Source organism: Neofelis nebulosa, chromosome 4 (assembly GCF_028018385.1).
Source record: "Neofelis nebulosa isolate mNeoNeb1 chromosome 4, mNeoNeb1.pri, whole genome shotgun sequence".
NCBI lineage: Eukaryota > Metazoa > Chordata > Mammalia > Carnivora > Felidae > Neofelis > Neofelis nebulosa.
In genome coordinates this window covers 34,588,600-34,613,608 of record NC_080785.1, presented here as the reverse complement: position 1 = coordinate 34,613,608, position 25,009 = coordinate 34,588,600, and the positions used below count along the sequence as shown (strand labels likewise).

The window sequence follows — 25,009 nt, the reverse complement described above, 5'->3', positions numbered from 1 at the left end:
ATTAGACTACAGACATGCTGGCAGTGAGCCAGCTTTGACCATGTGAATAAGGACAACACTCTTATCTAGGAGACAGCCTAGCAGTGATATAGAAGGAACCTAGATTTCTTGATGAGTAGAGCTACCTACCCTCCTTCCCCCCCACTACCTACCAACTCAAACTTTTACATGAGAGAAAAATAAATTCTATCACGTTTAAGTCATTGTTATTTGGTCTCTGTTAAATAAGCCAAGTCCATATCCTTTTCTTCAAATATATGCTCATCTGTTGATACTATTCTACAATTTGGGTGTAGCCCTTAAAATTATGTAGTATAAATATATTCCAAATGTAGCCAAAATTGTACTTCATCAGTTATAACAATGGTTCCATCACTGATATATTGCAAGTACTTCATTAAAATTATTATTATTATTATTATTTGCTATAACTAACAGTACTACCTATTAGACGGAATGTTTTGCAGCATAGACCATGTTGGGGCACCTTGGTGGCTCAGTTGGTTGAGCGTCGGACTTCGGCTCAGGTCATGATCTCGCGGTTCGTGAGTTCAAGCCCCACATCAGGCTCTGTGTTGACAGCTCAGGGCCTGGAGCCTGCTTCGGATTCTGTGTCTCCCTGTCTCTCTGCTCCCCCCCCCCCACTCTTGCTCTGTCTCTCTCTCTCTCTCAAAAATAAACATTAAAAAAATTTTTTTTAAAGAAAAAATAAAAGAATACACCACATTGCCCGTTATAGAGCAGGGTTCAATATGCTGCAAATAAGAGGTAAAAAGAATGTCATAATGTCATGCTGGCACAAAGAAACTACACTTATTGAACATGCCAAAACTTTCCCTCATGAATATGGGAGAGAAGGCAGTCAGAGCAGTAACAGCTCTATTCATATAGAAACACAGTGAACAGAGGAGATGTTTTTACAGATTCTGTGATAGTGTTGATCTGAGCAGCGACTGTATTATAATTATTGCTGATTTTTTTAGAGTAGTAATTCAGTTAGGAACTGGATTTCACTTTATGCAACAGAAAGCCAATAGCTGTGGTTTAGCCATATACAAGATTATTTATACCTTGTTTCAAGAAATCTAGAGTAAACTGTATAGGACTGTCATAGTGATTCCACAAGGCCATCAAGGACTCAGCCTTCCAGCTTTCCTCTCAACAATCCTTAACATGTTGCTTTCTTCCATATGATCACCTCTGCTGAATCATAAGGCTGTTGCAGCATAGATATCACATCTGCAGTCCAGGCAGAAGGATGGGGAAAGAATAAAGAACAAAAGAAAAAGCTGTTTGTCCTCTTAAAGTGTTTTCCTACAGTTAGTACCTAATGACTTCTGTTTACAACAAATTAGTCAGAACTGTGTCCCACTGCAATCCATAGATTCAAGGGAATCTAGAGAAGTGAGAATTTTTACCTGGGCATATGCTGACATAAATAAATTCAGAGATCTCTTAGTAAGGCAGAAAGAGAGAGTGGATACTGGGGTCAGTCTGTCACATAGTGTGGCAAAATTCTGCTACTCAACCATATATCATGAGCTCAAAAAGATGAGAACCTCTAGAATACAAGATTCCAAACATTTCTGAAACATGCATAAATCTATTCTATTACTTCTTTTCAGGATACTTTGTTACTTTTTCATAAGAACAGTGACTGCTACTGTTCATAATCAGTTTTTTCTTTCTGTTTATTATGTCATTATTGGTTAGAAAATGTGTTTTTTAGAGGGGGTTGTTTGCTTTTTGAGAGAGAGAGCATGAGCAGGTAAGGGGCGGGGGGGGAGGCGCACAGAGGATCTGAAGCAGGCTCTGCGCTGACAGCAGCAAGCCTGACACAGGGCTCAAACTTATGAACTGGTAGATCATGACCTGAGCCAAAGTCAAGACACTCAACCAACTGAGCCACCCAGGTCCCCTGGAAAATTTTTAATACTGAAGATGACATTGAGAATACTTAGAGATGGCCACAAATTTTTTTGACATTCATGAAGTCAAATTCATGAGATTTATGCCCCTTTTCTTGAATCTGAGTGGGCTCTGCAACTGCCTGACCAATAGAACATGACAGAAATGGTGCTGTGCCAGTTTTCAGGCCCAGGCCTTAAGATACTGGAAGCTTCCTCTACTTGTCTTTTCAAATACATGTTCTTGGGAATTAGTCACCATGTTGGAACAAAATTCAAGCAGCATTGTGGAGAGGCCAACAGGGAAATGAACCAGGGCCACAGCTTATAGCCCTGGCTGACCTCCCAGCTCAGAGTTGGCACCAACTCGCCTGGCATTTTAGTGAGCCATTTTTCAAGTAGATCCTCCAGCTTCAATGGAGCTGTGCTAACTAATGCCTTGTGGAGCAGAAATAAGCTGTCCCCTCATTCACCCCTCTGAACACTACCCAAATTTCAGATTTGTGAGCAAAATAATTGTTATGTTTTTAAGCCATTACATTTTGGGGTGGTTTGTTACATAGCAATAGATTACTTTCAGTGAAAGAAATTAATGATGCCTTAATGACACATAAATACTTAGCCCTCCACCTTGCTTACCTGCAGTTTAGTTTTCAGTGTTTTCAGTTACCTGTGGTCAACTGTGTCTGGAAGCAGATGGTCCTCCTTCTGACGTATTGTCAGAAGAGCAGTAGTTGCCAAACACTATGTCACGATGCCTACATCATTCATCTCATTTTATCCCATCACATAGGCATTTTATCATCTCACATCATCACGTGAAGGATGAGTACAATACAATAAGATATTCTGAGATGACCATATTCACATAGCATCTATTACAGTATATTGTTATAATTGTTCTATTTTATTATTTGATATTGTTGTCAATTTCTTAGTCTGCCTAATTTATAAATTAAAATTTATCATAGGTATGTATGCATAGGAAAACAATGTATGTATAGGGTTCAGTACTATCAGCAGTTTTAGGTAATAGCTCATGTAATATCTTCCTTTGATTCATGTTAATACCCACTGGGGGTCCTAGAACACATCCTCTGTGAATTAAGGGGATACTACTATAAAGATGAATTTCTAGTAGTCAAAAATTGTGAAGAATATAAATATCATCATGAACATGCCACTTATGTTTGTTTATACTAATACGTGGCTTTTTAGTTAATTTTGCTATATGTGCAGAATCACTGACATAAATATATGGGCAAAAAATTTTAAAAGGTGTATTCTCCATTTACATGGAAGCAAAAAGTACTTAAAAAGTAAATGAAAACTATACTTGAAAAGCATCTGATATAGTAGTTTCACCTTCCTGAACTCTGAATAAATTGTAAACTCTGAAGGAATTTAGAATAGAGATCACCTATTTTTTTTTTCAACAATGCACAGCTAACTCTGTCAGGTTTTACCATTTACAAGAATCAATTATAAGGACACCTGGGTAGCTCAGTTGGTTAAGTGTCGGACTCTTGGTTTCAGCTCAGGTCATGATCTCCTGACATGTGGGTTGGAGCCCTGCATCGGGCTCTGTGCTGACAGTGCAAAACCTGCTTGGAATTCTCTCTCTGACCCTCCCGAGCTCATGTTCTCTTGCACGCACGCGTGCACAAAATAAGTAAATAAACTTTAAAAAATAAAAATAAATGAATCAGTTATTGCCCCTAAGCCACTCAGCTGTTAAGCACTTAAGCTGTTAAGATAGAATAGGAGAGCACGCAATGGTCAGTTAAGATGGTTTATCTAATGTATCAGAATTGTCTAATTTTAATTAAGATATTTTCTTTTCAGTTTTACTACTTTTATTATGTTTGGGGCTGAAGTCATTTCAAAGTAGAGCTCCCTAGTTTGTTTGCAGGTGCAACTAAAAAAAATCTTTATCCGTTTCAGGATGAGGGATGATATCTCCAAATAAAATTTTTAATGTACCCAAACACAAAAATAAAAACTCAGTTGATTTTTCAATAAGACCTGATCCATGACTGGGTAATTTAGTATAAAATCTGAAAATTAAATCATTTTTCTTCCCTCTTGCTATCTGAAAAGATAGGCATAAGTTAGAAGATAGTCGGTGGTTTATAACCAAGACTAATTATGTCTTTGGTTTTTTTTTTTTCACTATTATTTTAGAGAGAAAGAGTGTAAGTGAGGAAGAGGGGTAGAGGGAGAGAGAAAAAGAAAGTGAGAAAATCTCAAGGGGGCTCCATGCTCAGCACAGAGTCTGATATGGGCTCAATCCCATGACCATGAAATCATGACCTGAGCCAAATCAAGAGTGGGATGGTTAACTGACTAAGCCACTCAGGCACCCCATGACTAATTGTCTTAAACACATTCACATGTAGGTCTTATAAGGCAGCTATGGCACCTCTAGTCTGTGAGTTGTTCAGGGACCCAAGCTCCTTTTGTCTTGTTGTTCCTCCATTTTCAGGTTTTCTTTACCCACATGTACAAGATGGCTTGTCATCACATCTACATTCCAAGCAGCAGGACGAAAGAATAGAGAAAGAAAAGCACACCTTCCCTTTAAAGATACAGCCTATAAGTTTCACAGATCAATTTTGCCCACATCCCGCTGACTAGAACTTAGTTATCACAAGTCACATCCAGCTGTAAGAAAGGTAAACAATACATAGACTTTATTTGGGATGGCCATGTGCCCAGAGAAAATTAGGTTTTCTATTGCTATAGGGAAAAAATTTAGATTAGATGTTAGGGAACAACTAGAATACCTACCAGGTGCACTCACTTGAGAGCAAGAATGAATCTTGTGGCTAACATTTTACTGTTTATAAGACCTTTGATTTAAATGTTCTGCCTGAATAAACACCAGACAAATGCTTTGCCTAAACCTGTTTGACCAAAAATTCATAAGGAATTCTTCACTATGAACAGAGATGATGCACCTTTAAGTCATTTTTATGAACTAGCCATAAAATACTATAATAAATTACAGTAACCAGAAGTCATTGATTCAGACACAGCTAATAGATATTCAGGGCACTTTTATCTTTGCTAAGCAACAATTTCTAGAGTGCTCTACATGTTTGCTTTTTATATAATTTTAACTCATGTAATCTCTTTCAGCAGACAATTTCAAGAAGCTTTTATAAACATTAATTAACTGAACTTCACAACACTCTCGAGAACTGAGTATTAATACATCCATTTACATGGCAGGAAGCCAGATAAACATTACAATCAAGCAATATGGAGCTTACTTGGTTTCAGCCATGTAAGGACATCAAACAAGCAGCACTGAAAATTCAATGTTAATCTGAAAATGGGTATTTAGTTACTTGCACATGTGCAAATGAATATTACCCTATATTCAACATAGGCAAAACCACATTACTAAAACAAACATGAAAAGAAACCCTTTATTTTGAAATACTACTTCAATTTGAAATGTGACTGATGTGTAATCTTCTATCTATAAATCTAAATATAAAAATAAAATTGGAAAGATTCTCATCATATAGACTTTTAGCACTAAGCTTGATGCAATTTGTTTCTAGATTAAATTTAAAAAAACAGCTGCTAAAAAAAAAGAGCTATTCAATTCACATGTCAGAGAAGGACAGCACATATCAGATTTCTTTCAAGGAAACAAATTATATCTGAATGTATATAATGTATACTTTCTGAACTTATCTTAGAGTTGCCCTGCTGAATAAATAATAAAAATGATGATTAGAGCTAACTTCTTTGGTATGACATAAAATATCCTGACAATAGTTAAAATCCCAAGGTTTTTCATATTGTTGTTATTCATTGGAGAAATTCATTATTTACATTCCGTATGTTCCAATGAATTTTCCAAATAAGCAAGTAGATATAACCATGGTCCCTTACAGAGGCCAATATATTTATTTCACAAAAGAAAATTTTTAACATTACACTTATTTCTGGTCATCTAATCTATGCCTGAAAAAAAGAGATGTATAAGTCTCAGTTTAATGAAAGTTAAATTATAGAAATAAAGGCAAGAGTGTTGTTATTTTCATAGGACTGGACAAACGTCCACAGCCAGATTTACTGATGACAAACAGTATGAGGACTAATGAAATATGAACCAATGACTTTTAGCTCAGACTTCCATCAGTAATCCTTCCAAAAAGCTCCTTAGATAGATTTTTTTAACCCTTCAAATAAGGTCAATCTGAATTTTAGATACAGGACAATATGCTATTAGGTCTTTTGAAGCTGCTGGTTTTCTAAAACACAAGAAAGTTAAAATAAATGTTTGGAAAATTTCTCCTAGGACATTTATCCTGGCGAGGCTAATAAAGGAGGGGAACTGGGCTTCCATTCCACCTGGCTTGCCCTTTCTTGTGGACTGACACGCTCAAAACATTAGAGAAAGTTTTAAGCCAGCTAACTAATGAAAACCATTTTGAAGCTAACAGTCTAACCTTATGAGTTATTTTGTTGGTTGTAGGGGGTGTGGGGCACCCTTTTCTGAAGGAATATCAAATTTAACTTTAATGACTTACCCAGGGAAAAGAATCCTGGTCATCAAAACCTGATAAACATGGAAAGTCTCTGCTAATATAAAGGTGAAATAGAAAAGTTGATAGTCATTTCTAATAGAATGGGAAATAGCTTTATGAGGGGATATAACTCTTTTCAAGCAGGATACATATACATGTTTCCCTATAAACACTAAGAAGGTTTTGTTGGGGGTTTTCTGTTTTTTAATAAGACTATAGACTTTTGCCTGCATATGTATTTTATGAAATTCATTTCAACAACAGTTACTGAGAATCTCCTACTGAGTATAGTTGATATATGCAGATGAGCAAGACACAGTTTCTGCCCTCAAGAAACTTACAATGTAAAAGGCAGCTAGGAAAGTATATGTACAAGAAGAATAAAATAGTATTATTAGAAAAGTACAAATAATGTATCATGAACTTTGATTTTTTTTTGTAATGTTTATTTTTTTGAGAGAGAGAGAGAAGACAGAGTGCAAGTGGGGGAGGGGCAGAGAGAAGAGGGAGACAGAAAATCCGAAACAGGCTCTGGGCTCTGAGCTGTTAGCACAGAACTCATGAACTGTAAGATCATGACCTGAGCTGAAGTCAGACACTTAACCTACTGAGCCACCCAAGCATCCCGATGTGTCATGAACTTTAATGGAGAAAAGAGCTGACATAGAATCAGGAAAGGCTGCTTGAGCAAGGAAATATTCAATATGGGCCTCCATGGATAGGTAGAATTTTGGCAATCAGAGTCTGGTGATATAGTGACATGAGGAAAGGAGGGCAGTAGCAGTGGAAGGATTCCAGGTAACAGAAACAAAAGACACAGAACACGTAAAAGTCTAAAATATGCTGAGTGGTATACAGTAGAATGTAGAGAGCCAAGTAATAAAATATAAACTTGGAAAGATAGGTCAGGGTAAATACTGTTCTTTGTTTAGCTTGCAACAGGTACGTTAAAAGTGTTGGATAGAAAATGCTGAGAATGGATTTGATGAACTTATTCCATATAGCTTTATTACTAAGAGCACTCATTCAATACCTATTATAGCTATGCCGTATACTTATACTTTAAATGCTCCAAATGTTTTACTAATTTGAAAGGATCACAGCTATATATTAAAATCTCACTTAAATTCATCAAGTGAAAACCACATTGGCTAGGTAGCATCTGTGATATTTTTCTCTTTGCATATCATAAACAAAAGAACTTCAGAATCTATAAATGCTATGCATGGGTCTCTTCTAATCAACTCTTCTCCTGGAGATGCTGAATGAATAAAAATATTAACTGATTTAAGTTTCACTTCCTCTTTGTATCCCTGGCCTTTCTTCTAACAGAAGTACTAATTAATATTGAGATAATCCAATGCAAGATTAGATTTTAGAGCCAAATGCAATATGAAGATTACATGTACCCAATATCTTGTTTTATATCCAGGAAATAAAAATCCATAGGCTGAGTGGCTCACCCAAAGTTTTCAGAGCTAAAGGTGAAATAGATCATATTCAGAGCAAGGGAGAAAAATTACTGAGTTTACCAAAAATATTATTTTCTCTTTCTACTTATTTGTCAAAGATCACTTACTAAGTCAAGACTTCCTGACATGTTTAGGACAATTAGGACAAGTATATTTGAGACTGTTTCCTTCACTTACTTTTCTTTGTCCATACTGACCTCTTTGTTGATCCTCAAAGATGCCAAGATACCTGACATGGTCTACTTCATATATATGTGCATATTTCATATACGTATGACAAAGTTAAAAGATAAATCCTACAATTTTAGCATCTCAATTCTGGAGTCCCGGGACAGAGAGCAGAGAAAATGAACAGGAGGGGGAAAATCAGAACTTAAAGTGGTATCAAACTTTTCAAGAACAAGAGGGGGCTAGAAGATAATGGATCTCTGTCTCTTAACTTGGTATTCTATACCCAAACTATCAATGAAGTTAGAAGGGTAAAATAAAAACACATTTAGACTTACAAAGTCTCAAAAATTCTCACCACATATACCTTTTTTTAGGGAGCTATAGGAGAAAGCGTTTCACCAAAGCTGAGAAAGAGGAAAACAGGGGACCTAAGAAAACAGGTGGGAGGTGATGAAAATGCCAGTTATCCAACCTCTGACCTCTTGGCTCATGCCTCAGATGTGGTATTGCCTAATCTCTCAGTCCTGACACAAAGTGCTACTTCCTAATCTTCACCTTCGTCTTCCCCTCCCCAACCTTAATTCATATACTCTGACTTTGCTATTGCCAGCATCACAAATAAACAAGTAAATATTTCATTTGAGCTGTCCTGGCCTTTAAGACTTTATGCTGTATCCAATCCCTCAGGAGTGGGCTTCTGTTGGAGATACTTCAGCCCAGTGACCAAGTCCCAAATAAGGTTTGTGGGACTTGACTCATATGACCGTAAAAGACTTTGCTGCAATTGTATGTAGCTCCCCTCCAGAGAGATCATGTAGTGCTTCAAAAATCAAGCCTTTGCTTCATGCTTTAGAATACTGCCAAAATTTGGGATCCTTCCCGGGTCAGGTTTCATTTCACTTCTTTTAATTATAGAGAGAAAGCAATTTCAAGACCCCAAGAGACAAACACAGGCTTCAGGTCTTGTCTATCTGAAGAGTCCAAGAGCCCTTGCAGGCATGGCTCATTTGGTCTTAGGGAAGCAAAAGAGCTTATTGCCACCCGCAAACAAGGGACATGGCCATGATCAACAGGTGCTTCCAAGGGCACAGGTATAGTGTGAGTCCTGGGTGACATCCAGGCACAACTCTCCTTCTCCAGGCCCATGAGACTGGCTTTTTGGCGCCATCTAATCACATGGTTTACCTCATTGGTGGCAGGTTTGGCAGGCATATCCAATCCCAACATTTTTGCCTCATTTGAGGCACTAAGTAGTAGATACCTTTCAAATATCTAATACAAAATAACTAGCAAGCATGTTATCTGAACAAAGAGAAAAACATCACAAGAATTCTGCACATATTTCATGATTCTTCCTTTGTGTAGTATGTATAGTATATCCTTTGCAGAGGAGACATGACATGATCCAGCGTGACATCCTTAAGAATAATAGACTCTGTTACAGTTTGCTAATCCCATTTGTTTTCCAGGAGAAAGGAAAGATTACTAATTACATAGTATGGTCAGGGTCATCTGGCCCACAGATATCAGGCCCACAAATCTTGATATACAGATATCAAGGATTTTAGGCAAATGGATTGAAAGGGTGTTATTTCTGATGCCTTGCCTAACCAATCAATTATAAAGTTGGGTTATCCTGTATTTGTAGCAAGGCAACCCCTTCTGAATATACCACATCCTAAGAGATGTAAGACCTTCCACCTCCCCCTGTCCTCAGTGACAGATTTTCTCATTTTCTTTCCCTTAATGTTTTCTTACAAATAAGAGACAGAAATACACACACACACACACACACACACACACACACACACACACACTAATGTATCACTGGGATATGCTGTCAACAAAAAAGGCTAATTGTAACACAGTGAGAGATGTGCTAACTTAGGAGTATGAAGTACCACTGGAAAACAGATAAAGCAACCTGTCAGCCTGCCCAGGGTGTGGGATAGGGTGGGGTGGGAGAGGGCCAGTCATTGAAGCCTTCTGAAATTAGGCTGGGACTTTGAGTTTGCCATGCAACTATAAGAAAGAAAGCTATTTCCACTGAAGGAATAAACAAAGCCAATACCACTGCTTTTTCTGGCCAGGCTGCCAAAACTGCCCTTTTTGCCATTCTCTTCTTGGAGTAGGAGACACCCATGTTCTCCTTTGCTGGCTTTAGAAGAAAGGCAGAAAGCAGAACAAAAACAAGAAAGTACTTGCCAGGGCACACACCTTTCTAGGTCAAGTCTCATTTCCCAATGCTAACAACAAAGTCAGTACCTCTTTATTATCATCCTTAGAGTTAAACTCCACCTTCTTCCGAGGGCAGAAATGGCCCAAGAAGAGTAACCCACATGCTTATTTTGGGGTTCCAGATAGTACCTTCTACTCACTTCTGTTCTTGACCTGTTCATGGCAAGATCCTCATTGTACTGATTGCATTAGTACCCTCTGTTCCACAGCTACTCTTTCAGTAAGAGCCTACATCCCACACACTACACCCCAAGAATTGTTCCACCTGCCAGCAGGAGGAAAACCTCTTTTCCTGCCACAATCTGCCCTCGTCCTTTCTGCCTGTGTCCAAGGCACTTGAGATCTTTTATGCCTAGTTCTCTCTGGCCCAAATAGTTCTAGAGCACTATATTATATTAAAATGTTCACATATAAGCAATAATAATGATTTCTTTCAACAGCATAAAAACCAAATATTGAAGTTTCTTGAAATCCCTCTTAGCTATCCTGACAATTTCTCCTATTTGGAAACATTAAGATCATCATCCTGCACCAATAATCACTATCAGGAAGTCAGGGGGAAAAAGACTCTCAAAATGAAAACAATTCCAACTGATAAAAGTTTTGAGTATAAAATGTAGGGATTTTAAGGAGCTCTGTTTGAAAATACACTTTGGTTATAGCTTTAAAAAAATTCAATCAGAGAAGCAGAACCACCAGGAGTCATAGAGAAGAAGAAATGTATGATACGACGTACGACTTACGCAATTGTGAGAAGAGCTGGGAAGATACAGATCCAAAAAAATGTTGTTGAAGGGAAGGGGAAAAGTCACAAATGACTCACAATTTGCAGGGAGCTCTGGAAGCCAGAATGTGAGACCATGAAGTCTATGGAAAGTTGTTGGCTCTTCATGGCTGCCACCTCTGTGAGTTGTCAGCAAAGTGTCTGGTGGAGATCTGGAGTCACTTTTGGTAAGGCCAGCATCAGGAAGGAGAGAAGAGCAAACAAACTGGGATCCAGCAGCACCCCTGCATCCAGTGATAACCTTCAGAGTATAATGACGGCTGCTTCTTTTGTGCCTTCCAGAACACACACAGCTTTCCTGTGGGCCAACTCCAAACTGAAATTACATGGAGAAGGAGAGTGAAAAATGCAGCTCTCAACATGAGACAACACAATAATGTGGCATGCTGGTATTTTGACTCAACTACCAGACCTCTAACAACTCATTGTGCAGGGACATGTAAATACTCCACCTCAAACTCAGTAAATCCAAAATGAATACATCATTGTGTGCTAGACTTCCATTAAACAACCAAAGACAAATAAAACAAAAAGAAGCTTTCTGAATATCACTCAATTTCTATAACCTCTAAGTGGTCCTGTATGTTCCATATCCTAGGCATCTATCAAACTTTCCTCCTTGCCCTGCATCCTGGCAGTCCCTGCCTTATGACATTGCTTCCCTGCACTAAAGAAACAGCCTTCCCTTGTGCCACCCCACGTCTAACCTATTGCTGCTCCAAATGTTCCATTAAATGTTCCATTTCTAAAATGTAAAATTCTAATCATTTTACTTAAAATGCTTTAGCGACTCCTTATCACCTATCATAGTTTTTCTCGGTGCAGTATACAAGATCCATCATATTCTGATCCTCACCTACTTTGTTAGTCTCTGCTAAGAATTAATTTCCTCACCTCAATCTCCTTGCAAATATAGTCACCTAGCAAATTCCTGCTCATCCTTTCAGATATGTTTCAAATGTGGCCTCCCTTGCAGTGTCTTCCATGTTTCCTCACCTCCCCCTGATCCCCAAAGTTACTCTGTGATACTCTCCTAACAGTGTTTAGCCCTTGTCTCATTGTACTGGGTCTGCTGATTTACAAGCTGGTTTTTCATGCTGGACTATAAATTCCTCAACAGTAAAGACTACATCTCATTCATCTTTGTAGCTTCAGACACTAACACTTCCCTGGCACATGGTAGGGGCTCAATAAACATTTGGTTAAGAAATTAATTGATGGATTACAAGACCTGACGTGTTTAAATATTTTATTCCATATTTATAACTGCTTCCATACAAATTATGATTCCCATAAAATACAGGTTTATATTTATAGAGAACTGATTAATTTGGAGGTAATCCAATAAATGTAGATGGCCAAATATTGAAATTCAGTCTAAATCTTGAAACGGCCCTAAATCATATGACCTCATTGACCAGAGGAACAAGATCTAAATTTCTAAATCTCAATTTCACTGGTGCTGTTTAAACATGGTCTTGACCTGCCATCAGAACATAGAACAACAAAGGAAACATCTGGTTTTTCTTAACTTTGGGGTGACAAATCCATTTGTTAACAGTAGCAATGGGAGAGCCAGAAGTACCTGATAACAGTTCTAACATGGGGAGCCTGTGCTAAAACAGATGGCCCAGACACTTCAGGGAAAGCTCTAAAAAGATGTCTTTTCTAATTCAGGTTACACACTCCTTGAAAGTTCCTTCAACATAAGCATAAAGTTTGCGGATGATTTTATTGGCTCTGACAGCTCTGTCAGAGGTTAGTTTGCAATTGCCTCTTGGGCACAGTTTGGTCGGATTTTTTTAAGTAAGTAAAGGCAGGAATGTTTATAGTAGACCAACAAACTGGAAGTCCAAAGCAGTTTGCATCACCACTGACTTTCTGAACATGAACCTTGACTGGTCATAATTTGTCTGCCATCTTAGTTTTTTAAACTGTTCACTGACAAACCAAGGTTAATCCAGAGTTACTGCCACTTCTTCTGTGTACATATATCAATAGTAATTATGTTTAAACACTGAGGTTGCTAAATGGTTGAAATCTGGCCAATACAAAGGTGTTGGTACCATTTTTATTATACCTTAGAATACATTAGTTACCTGTAATAGTTACAGTGATTCTAATCAAACCTTTCATTCTATCATTTTTCAATGCTGCTAAGATGTATATATTCCCTCTTAAACTGTTGAATTTTGTAGCCATTTCTAAAGTGCCTAATTTACTAGTATAGTAAATATACTATCCTTATGTTGATTATTAAATCAATCAATTACTGAAATAGAAAAAAGAATTTTATCATATTTGGATACAATACAATAAGGCAATAGTTAATAAGAACCGCATACTGGATACTTTCTTTCTAAGTTAATGTCCCTTTCTGTAAAATACAATTAGTAAATTGTCTGGTGTATTTGCTCCAAGTGGACTGGTTTCAGAAAAATTTTGTTTGATACTTAATTTTTTTTTTATTTAAAAAAAATTTTTTTTATTATTTATTTTTGAGACAGAGAAAGAGCATGAGGAGAGGGGCAGAGAGAGAGACACACACAGAATCCGAAGCAGACTCCAGGCTCTGAGCTGTCAGCACAGAACCCGACGTGGGGCTCAAACTCATGGACTGTGAGATCATGACCTGAGCTGAAGTCAGATGCTTAACTGACTGAGCCACCCAGGCACCCCTTTGATACTTAATTTTTAAAAATAGTTTCATTAGACCTTGAAACTGTTTTTATAGGTGAAGAAACTGATGCATTGGGGTTAAGTGCCAAAGCAATAATCTAGTGGTAAAACCTGGCATTGTAGTAATTACACAAACTCACATATGCATTTTTAAAAGGCTATCCATAAATAAATGCTGATCAATGAAGGAAACGTGTTTATTTTTTTGGTGCACTATTTCCCAAGAAGAGCTAATCCATTTCTATTAGTGCCAAACAGTTTAAATTGAGAGGAAATGGATAGGCTCGTTGAGAAATAATGCTATACAATGCTATATAAAAATGAAAGATTTTCCCCTATTTCTTTACCAAAATGCTTTTTTTTTAACCAATTTGCCACAAGGTAAAAGACAAAAGAAAAGAAAAAGAAATTAATACAACTTCTGGGAGGGAAATATTGATAGCAGAAAGAATTGTAAGAGCCTTCTGAGACTTTCTTCTAAAAGCCTTTGCCTTTATTTTTCATCTCTTGAGAAGACAGTGACTCTCCAAAACACCTTCTTTTAAGACTCCTTACTCTATCATTTGATGCTTTGCTTTCTCTCACATTCCCTAGGTCCCCAGAGGAGGGCTCAAGGGTTGTAAAAACAGAAACATTGGGGAAAGAGCATTACAATTCCTTTTCACACTTGGGAGGTTTCAGTCCTGTACCTACAGCCGACCACCTGGGCCACCTTGACTGCTGGGGACGCTTGCTCCACCCAGCCTGTGCAGTGCTTTACAGATGGAACACCATAGGTGGTGCCAGCACCTTTCTTCTCATGGCAATATCCAGTCCTCAAAGTGAAGCAAACAGAGGGGTACCTATGTCTTAAGTTGCAGCTGACTTTGTGTACAAAGAAGAAAGGAAAATAGGAGGAAGCTTTAAGTTCGGCTGTTCCATGTTAAATGACTACATCATTCACCAGAGGCCCTGAGACAATTTATAATAGTTGCAATGGGAAGTGCAAGAGCTCTGCAAAGAGACAGCCTTACTTAGGTCAGTGGTATGACCCTGGATAAGTTACCTGATCTCTCTGAGCCTCATTTCCCTGGATGTAAACTGAGAAGGATGATACCTCTCCTGGAGTTTTGTTAGGAGGACATAAGTAGAACTCAAACACATGATTGATACATGGTAGACATTTAATATGAGAGATAAATACATTATGCCTTTACTTGATTTTAGGAGAGAGGCAATAAGCTGGATGTGAAAATGAGCCAAATCTGTAACAAAACTGCAGCATCCTGTTGGAGATGGCAGATTTTTTTCATTTTTTCTGTGTCCAATTTCCTAAGCTTCTGAGTAAAACCATACTTGTAGCTTCAAGAGCCTAGCAGTTGTGTACTTGTCCTCAATATTGAATATGCTTAGTCATATTTTTAGATAACGTAACATTGCCTGTTTTATTTTTAGAGAGCCCAGCCACAAACAAATGACCAATACAAATTCACATAAAAGCAGTTCATATTGAAAGTGCCCTGTTCTAACCCTTCGTATCTGGCATTTCCTTTTTTTTTTTTTTTTTTTTTTTTTTTTTTTTAAGAGAGAGAGGTGGGTACATGTGCATGCAAGCAAGGGAGGGGGGAGAGGGAGAGAGAGAATCTTAAACACCCCTAGCAAGAAGCCTGAGCTGGGACCCCACACAAGCCTACGCAGGATGGATCTCACAACTGTGAGATCATGACCTGAGCTGAAATCAAGAGTCTTATGCTTAACCAACTGAGCCACCCAAGCACTCCTGGCATTTCCTTTCTTTAAGGCAAGGTTTCCAACAGTGTGTTCCCTATTATCAATTTTACAGAAAATTGTTACTAAAGATGTTAAGAGGAAGAAAGCATGTTTTTGTTTTTGTTTTCTTCTGTTGTGGTTTTCCATATGAGTCCTTAGAATCTTCGATATTCTATTGTACATGAGGTATCTCTAAAAAGTAAGAGGAGTCCTACATCCCCAAATTGTATTTGCCCACAAAAATGAGTTGAGGAACTGTCACCTGAATTCTTCTTGTCCTTTTGTGGGGACACTTTCCATAGGCACAATAACAGGGGCAACGGGGCTGGGGAAGGAGGGAGAGCAGAGTGAGTGAATCCAAGAATAAATACTCTAAAACAGAAGTCACAAATCCTAATGCCTATAGGAGAAAGTGACCTCAAGATCAGAGGTAGGCTGGATGCATTACAAGACAAGATGGTAAGATGATGGCAAACTGCAAAACATATGTTCTGTCTACCACAATTCAAACTGTTAAAAAATATTCTGTGGGCCTGTGCATGTCTGTGGTTCCTACCCTCCACAGGTTGCCAGTGTGAAGCCTTGCTCTAAGAAGACTGCTTTCATTTTTATTTCAAATACAGTATCATGTGAATGAACTTAAAGAGAACCTTTGAAGATCCACATTTTAATGTTTTGAAGGGGGAGCAGAAAGGATGTGGCATGTTTAGAGCAGGACATCACTGTTCCTCTCAGTCTTGTCCATGGCTACCATTAGGCCCATCTCGGAGTTAAGAGATGGGGTCCTGTTTATAGTTTAGCACTGTGTGTTATCCACGAATACGTGGGTAGGGATGGCTCAGGCCTTTCAAGAATTTATATTTCATCAGACACTATTCCATGTGCTTTACTTAATAGCTCTTCATTGCATCCTCACAAACCCTATCACTATCCTTATTTTACAGATAAGGCACAGTTTAAGCCACCAGCCTATAGTTACACAGGTATCAAGCAGCAGAACTGAGACTGAAATCCAAGGCTTTCTGACTCTAGAATCCACACTTTTTTTTTTTAAGTAGGCTCCACTCAAACTCACCACCCTGAGATCAAGAGTCACATGCTCTACTAACTAAGCCAACCAGGCACCCCCTAAAACCCACACTCTTAACTACTATTCCAAACTCAGTCTTGGAGATGTCTTGTTCCCCATTTGAGAATATATCAGTTTTGAATGCTTTGGACTCCAGGTGTTGGAAATCCTGGCTAACAATGTCTGGAACAAGCATTTTCCCAAAAAATAATCTGGAAGCAGGGGTCTACTGGTGTTAGTGCTATAGCTCAGCAATGTCAGAGCCAACTTCTCATGGTCACAAGATGACTACTTCTCGGCTGGGCATTATATATGAAATCAAGAAAGCAAGAAGTGGGAAGGGGTGGCAAGCTTATTAGATCTCTTTAATCGGGAAATTAAACTCTTTCCCAGAAGTCCCCAACAGACTTTAGCGTAATTTCATTACCAGAATGATATCATATGGCCATGTCTGGCTGCAAAGGAGTCTGGGAAAGCAAGTATTTCTCCTTTCTAGCCCCAGGAGTGGAGGCAGGCAAAGGAATATCTGGTTGGGAACAGGTGCTGGCTTAGCCAGCCAACAGTATTGGCCTCAGGAGTTTGGTTTGATTAGGAAAATACCAAAAGAACTCCATCATACAGTGTGTCACCCATGCCATGGACCCAAGGAAAGTTAAACAGCAACAAGTGAAGTTAGCCACAAAACCAAAATTGAACTTTAGAACTCTTATTGCCTTTTAAAAGTATCTGCTGCTGTCCATTTCCAAATATGTGAAATGACTTCTAACCCTTCTCCTGATCAAAACTCTCTGGGTAGTATGTAAAAACTAATTATTTTATTTTCACACACTCAGATACTTTTATGATGCTATTCCTAGTAAATGTTATTTTTTTTTTTTTTAATTTTTTTTTTTCAACGCTTTTTATTTATTTTTTGGGACAGAGAGAGACAGAGCATGAACGGGGGAGGGGCAGAGAGAGAGGGAGACACAGAATCGGAAACAGGCTCCAGGCTCCGAGCCATCAGCCCAGGGCCTGACGCGGGGCTCGAACTCACGGGCCGTGAGATCGTGACCTGGCTGAAGTCGGACGCTTAACCGACTGCGCCACCCAGGCGCCCCCCTAGTAAATGTTTTTTTTTATAAAATGTTATCTCCTTACTCATGGTTAATAAATCAAAATGACAATTTTTAATACAGTTTCAAAAGTGGATTGAAATTTGTCAGTAACTAGGAACTAGGAAACTTTGGTGCTGAAGATACATAATACATTACTTAGGTTTATAATCTATTTTCTATTTTGCATTGGCTTTTCTACTAGTTTAATTGTAATTTTTTTCTTTTGTGTTTTTATCATGGTACACAAACTCAGAAAACCTGTTCAGGCAACTATATAATGCAATCTAAATATCCAGTTAACATATTGCTATGGAAACCAGGAAACAGAAACGACACTCTAGTCATTTCTTTGGACAACTATGGCTAATTGTGTGTGTGTGTGTGTGTGTGTGTGTGTGTGTGTGTATGAATCCATTAGTTTATTCCTCTTTTATTGAAAGTTGGTACTGAACCCCAAATGTATAACTGAACTGTCCATAAATGGGACCAGTGCCCTGTGACCTATAGGTTAGCCTTTAATAACCACATAACCATTATGGTTATATAACCAATAACCATAGTCATACTTAAATTACGTCATGTGGTATCAGGAAATCTTCAGTAAGCTTGCCAGGCTTCGGCCTTTTGGCATGCTGTGAAGAACACCTGACTGGGATTTGAGGGCTGGGTTCTAACCTCACCTCTTTTACTAACCAGTTATGTGATCCTCAGGAACTCAGGCGCTCAGGTTCCTCATCTGCAAAATGGTTCAATGCAGAGCTCTAGTATGACGTAATAGGAAAGTCCTTTTTCCATAAAAAAGGAATCGTGAGGTAATTACTTTTGAGGATTGAAACTGCTTCTGCAGTCCCTGATAAAGTGCCTGGCACATAGTAAGCTCTCAGGAAAATGACAACTATTCTTATTTTACTTCTCTGTTTTTCATTCTGTAGTAAATGATGCCTGAGCCTGCACAGTGAATGTTGTTTTGTGCCGTGACTCAGTAATTAACAGATGCCATTATATGACAAGCCCTTAGGCCAGTCAGAAAGGAGACCTACTAAGACCTAACAGGCAATGCTGTTCCTTAGATTCTGTTACCTTTGCGTGTTTATTCTTTTGAAGGTTAATGTCAATTTTGGTAGTCAGGCATATGAAGTATAAAAACTTACCCTAACACATTCCTAATACAATTCACCAGGCCTCACAAACCTTTTTTTTTTTTAATCATAAGATTTCAACGTTCAAGAATTAAACTTTTGTTCCGTTTTGCTTGTTCATTGCTGTTTGCCTAGTTATTTAATCAGCCTGTTTCCTGCTATGAAAAAAAAAAAGTTAAAGAAGTTGAAGTTTCCTCAGGGCTAAACTCCTGTGTTGTTCTTCCTCCCAGAGATCCAAGTTATTATATAGTAGGGGATAAACGTTGCATAACGAAATCATTGGGACAATTCTCCATCCACTCCTACCTCCGCCGCTAACAATGAATTCCTTGTCTCTGTGGTGTCCAACTCTTTCTCTACCACGCTCAGCGCCCAGAGGCTGACGGAGCCGTGGGAGAGTCCGGCAACAGAGCGTCGCGCTTCTCCCGACGGCAGCGCGCGGGGTGGGGTGCGTGGAGTGTGCGCGGAGTGGGCGCGCCGGGCGTTCCGCGCGTCGGCTGACGCTCGCCGCGCGAGCACCAGGAGGGGGAGACTCGGACTCGCTTATCTCCCGCTGTGCTAACTTCAAACTGCCCGAGCTGGCGGAGTTGAGATCTCGCGGCCAGGGCGAGAAAACTTCTCCTCCACCTAGAAAGTTTCACCTTGGCGGGGGCGGGGGAGGGGTGGGAGGAAACGCGACCCCCGCGGGGCCAGGCGCGGCGCGCGGGCGGCAGGAAGGGCGGGGGCCGATTTCCCCCTCTGGGTGGTGCCAGTCCCCCCCTCAGCGGTCCTAGGACCGGCGGACCGGGCGGACGACCCCGCTCGAGGTAGACGGACACGTGCTGGGGCGGGCAGGCGGGCGAGCGCTTGGGTCGGGTCGCCTGCTTGTGCTTCCCGCCGGGACGCGCCCGGGGCCGCCGCGGGCCGCGCGCGCCACTGCCCGGCTGAGTCACCGGCTCGGTTGCGCGCGGGTGAGAAGGGGCGGAGGGAGTTCGGCTGGCTGGCAGACCGGGCGTTCGGCTCGGCCGCGCCGCAGGTGACCCGGACGCTCTCGCTGCCTGCAGCGCCCCGAGCGCTTTGTGACCAGATGCGGAACCCAGCGGAGGGCGCCAGCCAGATGCGGGGCGACAGCTGACCTGCAGCCGGGAGGCGCGGAGCACGCGGGTGGTCTCTGTGCGACTGACTTCTCCACGGTTCTTGGACGCCTCGAGGTAAAGCTACAGCCCACTCCAGACCCCGCACCCCACCCCTCGGCCCCAGCGTTCTGCTCTTTGTTCCCCTTAACAGACCTGAGTTCTGTTCCACGGGGCAAGACCAGGGAGGTGAGCAAGAGTTTAGGGGTTTCAGAAACTGAAGGGACGTGGCGGGTTAGAGGTGTAAAGTAGAGTGGAGCTTTTCGTTTTAAGGGGTTGTTTCTGACGGCCACCTGTATGACTCAGGGGAGAGAGGGGCGCTGGAGTAAGGGGTGATGTATGACTGTTATGGCCGGGCAAGTTTCAAGGCGGTGATCTGACTCAGCCCTTAGAAAAGAGATTTGGTCACCGTGTCCCAGAGTGATGCGGCAGGCAAGATTCGAGCCAAGTGCTTTTCTTGTTCCCAGCCCTGCTTTATCTATAACGCTTGAGGGTCCTTTCAAGGGGCAGGTGTGTTTGTGAAAATCTGAATTCTTCATTTCTGGCAAACACATAGGGCTTGTGATCCATCATTTTCAATCGTACCTTACTTATCTCTTTGCCGGGGCTATATGGAGGGCATCTATCTTATTCGGGGAAATAGATTATAACCGGAGGTCGGGCAGTCTAGCTAGTACTGGTACTGATCCAATAATTTAAGTTCCAATGAAAGTATTTTCACCGACTATGGATTGGTTTCCCATTTCATACCTTCTATGTTTTAAAAGGGCCATTTACTAATTTGGCAGTTGGAGAGAGTTCCAGTGGCTCACGCATGAATAGTTGCCCAGTGTATTTTACCTTATCACAGTTTTATGTTCAAAGGAGCTCTAGGGCTGAATGAAATATTGTCAGCCCTCTTAAGCAACATAATCAGGATACTATAATTGTCAGGTTAAGATGGGCGATGAACGTGAGAGGATTGTAAAAAACTCACATTGCAGAGAATATAGACTATATGGACCCTCTACTGAATTTTAAGAAGACTGTTCACATTTTGTAGAGTTGGGTGGTTTATTCTGCCATTTTCATCAGCCAGACACATGGACACTGCCATGCAAATGGATCCAGAAAAACATTATTTTCCTTTATAGCTGAACTATTATAGCTGACTAATGCATTTTTTCTGCATGAAGATGGTCTGAAAATGCTGTACATCATGTTTCTCTGTGCTACTGGGACATAAATTGTGTTTTTATGTAAACTGTTAAGTGGTGCTTGGATTACTTACATGTACGTAGCTTTCCTTTCGAGCTCTAAGCTTATTGGGATTTGTTTTCACATGTAAACTTCTGTAATAGAACAGAAGTAAGGTGCTGTGGCTCCACTCATACACTGCAAGACTGTGGCGTATTCAAAGTTCATTCTTTTTAAACTGCTGAATAATACCAGTAACATTTATATTACTCCTAAGACATGTTTGTAGTGTAGACACAAAAATGTGTCTTGAGTGCCTATAAAATACACTGGTGTTTTGGAAAATCTGTTCAAGTCTCAAACTTAATGGTGCATAAGTCTATAATTATTAACCTAAATATGTTTTGATTTTAACATGATGGACTGTATGGCATATAAAAGATGATCTGCTGAGTATTACTTTTTCAAAGATTGCTTTGTTCTTAATACATCACAGGAGGGGTTTACATTATATATACACTCCATGCCTTCAGAATTAATGGGTGAGGTTTATTTGAATGCTAAAGATATACAAGATTAACTATAGCCAGTCAGTATGAAAGCTGGTAATATTTTCATGACTTTTAAAATTACAATAAAAGGAAATTGACCCTTTTCTAAGCAGGAGACATATACTTATTTTATAAATTCCCATTTAAGTATATGTCCCACTATAATCTTGAAATTTTTAAAATTTGTTTTAATGTGGGTTAGACTAAGAAATACATTTCAAAAGTCAATTTTCTTAGCCGTTGGTTAAAAAAATAATAATTCAAAATAGCATTGGTCTAATTTTCCTTTTACAAATCTATATAGTAGCCTCAAATAAACTTGTTCTCAAATGTAATCATCTCAAAAGAAAGTGAATAACTCAAAAGAATTATTCCTTTCGGACACAACACCTTTCTCTAGGTGGCTGCACCAGTGCCTATGGCCACACACCCATGAGGAATACACAGCTCTGTACACTCTGAGAGCACCTCCCATCTTTCTGTCCCTTTCTCCTCACCCCTTCTCCTGGGTTTGGTCAGAGTTGCTTCCAAACCCTCTGTACCCCCATTTTTCCACTCTGATTTCATGGTTTCTTCTTTGCTGTCATTAGGCGCACCAGAGCCAGCAATGCTGTCTTTTCCCCATCATCCCTAATACTTCCTCAGGCTGCTGTGCTTGTTAATGGGATACCAGATTTCCTAATTGTGCTGCCTTAAGGGAAGAAAATTTGAAGAATCTCACGTACCAGGAAATTAACCTCCTTTTACCTCCCTGGTGTATGTTGAAACTGGTATCTTTGACATAGAGCCCTCAGGGCAGTTTCCTCAAGGGCTTTGCTCTATGCAAAATAAATAGTAACCTCTTAGTAATGGATGATAAATATACTGACTAATGTCAATTTAGGATCACTTTGATTCTCTTTTCTTAACAGGCACTGAATTGCTGCCAGGCTTACATTTGCCTCACCAAAAATAGCTAAGAACTATATGTTGAGCGTCGTATGTGTTTGATACTAAAGAAACATTTTTTGAAAGGGAGAAATGAAATCTCTGCCCTTGAAGAGTTTATAATCTAGATGTTCAGATAAATAACATATAAAATGGAACCAAGATCCATAATTATTAAGGGGACATAACATGAAAATGACATTAGAAATCATCCCGTTTACTACTAAATAATAGACTTCTTTAAAAAAAAAAACAACAAAAGATTGGAATTTAAAGACTTCTTAGAATTTTCAAGCTATATCTGAGCATGTTCTCTTTTTGAGACTACAACAACCTTACAAAATAGACGAGGCTGATATCAACATACTAACCTCTCCTTGCTATAGGCAAGGACACTGTGTTTGAGCCTAGCCTCCATGCTATCCTGACTGCACCACATAGCTTCTCCCCAGCCATCATTAAGGTTAACTATTTGAAGCATTTTCCACTGAAGCATAGTTTAGGATTCTTAGGTTAGTGGTAAGTGATGAATATAACATTTCTAATTTCTGGAGTTTTTCTCACCTTCTATTTTTCAAATCCTCTTTTTTGCTCTTTCTCTTTTTGTAGTAAGGATACCAGAAAAAGCCTTCATTCATATGTGTGGGGCGTTCTGCTCCTGTTATCAGATAAAGAGCTGTGAGTAATTTTGTAATCTGTCCTACTATCAGAAGCCCATTCTCAGATATCTCTTCAGCTGTGTTTAACAGTTTAGTATATTCCCCTTGGGATTTGTTTCAATAAAAACATCCAGTAAAATCTTACTACAGATCCTTTGCTTTTCGGAGGACAAAATGAAGAAAGTGTTTTTATAAGCTGTAAATGTAATTGAGAGAAAAATCACACGTGTGGCATTTGTAGCAGGAGGTGTGAGAACAGTGGGGGAAAAAACCCCAGCTCACTGACTAATTGCATATCCAGGTATACATATTTCTTCTATGATTGTGTAAATTTGCACAAGTATATTTATGTAGGTTACTTATGTAGTTTTTAATTTCTGTAATAAATTATGTAGCTATAGGGAACCATAGAATTCATATTAAGGGCCTGTAGGGGCACCTCACTGGCTCAGTCGATAGAGCATGTGACTCTTGATTTGAGGGTTGTGAGTTCATACCCCACGTTGGGTATAGAAAGCCAGGTTCCTATACTCTAAGAATGTGATTGAGGACTTAGACATTCAGGATAATTTACTGAGCGCCTACCAGGCATAATTCAAGACTCTGGCATAGCAGTAGAGAATAAAACAGACTAAGATCTCTAACAGTATAATACTCTGTTCTATATTGAGGAAGGCAAACAATAAATAAAATACATAAATAAAAATGTGGTGTTTGTGATGTGGTGATAAGAGCTGCAAGGAAGTGGAGTGGGAACTGTCAAGCATAAGGGGATGGAGTGGTAATTGAAAAAGTCAGTAGTAGAGTTAGAGAAGGCTTCACTTTGAAGATGACCTTTGAACTAGAACCTGAAGGAGATAAGAGAATGAGCCATGTGAAAATCTGGAGCATGGCTTCTGCTTTGCACTTCTTGGGAATGCTATTTTCATTTTGTTGTCTCTGGAATTGTGCAGTGCATAGCCCGCACAGCTATACTTGGAGTCCCTCATTTTTTATGGGAAGTACTTGGACAGGGCCTGCCATAGTTCATTGCAGTCTCAAAGGGGACGGTGAAGGAGTGACCCACATCCCTTGGTTTATGGTGTATGGAAGAAGCAAACCCATGGTATTTTCCTGCATTCAGTTGGTCCCATGTCTACGTGCCATCCTTGATCAAGGTTCTTGCTCCATTCAGAAAATTTTCCTTCTTATTTTCTACACTGTAAGCCTGGCCCAAAAGGATTTGTTGAGAGTAATACCCACAGCCTTTGTCTCAGATCCCTTCCATAGTAAATATTTGGAGACAGCAAAGGAGACAGTTGCTCATGGTATGCAGCCTCTGTTTGCTGAACACTTTTTTCTTGTCTCTCTCCTTTCTTTTCCCTTTCCAATGTTAAACCACTGTGTTGGATTTTCTTCCTCTTTTCTTCCTGCCCCTTTAAGCCCTGTCTATATCCTGTATCAAGATTTACAAACAGGAAAAAAAAAAAAAAAAAAGGGAGGGGACCTGTCTGGCTTAGTCAGTGGAGCATGCAACTCAATCTTGGGGTTGTGAGTTTAAACCCCATGTGGGACATAGAGATTATTAAAATTAAAAAATTAAAAAAAGATTTGCAAACAGGTAACCTAAATGAATGAAACTAACCATTTCACTAGGGATGACAACGTGCTTAGAAAAAGCCGCACCTAAAAGGAGGCAGCCAGCATTTGGCATCATCAGAGTTGCTGTGGATCCCAGTATGTGTCATGGGCC

At 39.6% G+C, this 25,009-nt stretch overlaps 1 protein-coding gene across 2 annotated transcripts in view; it reads left to right on the top strand.

Moving 5' to 3' along the window:
* Positions 1 to 19,858: 19,858 nt before the first annotated feature.
* The window catches only part of MET (MET proto-oncogene, receptor tyrosine kinase), a 113,161-nt gene continuing 108,010 nt past the window's right edge, over positions 19,859 to 25,009 (top strand). The window contains exon 1 of one of the 2 annotated variants that reach the window (XM_058724514.1): positions 19,859 to 20,042. The gene's annotated coding sequence lies outside the window, so the exon portion shown is untranslated. Of the gene's footprint in view, positions 20,043 to 20,131; positions 20,154 to 25,009 lie in introns of those variants that run through there. The other variant, XM_058724515.1, reaches the window with a different exon arrangement.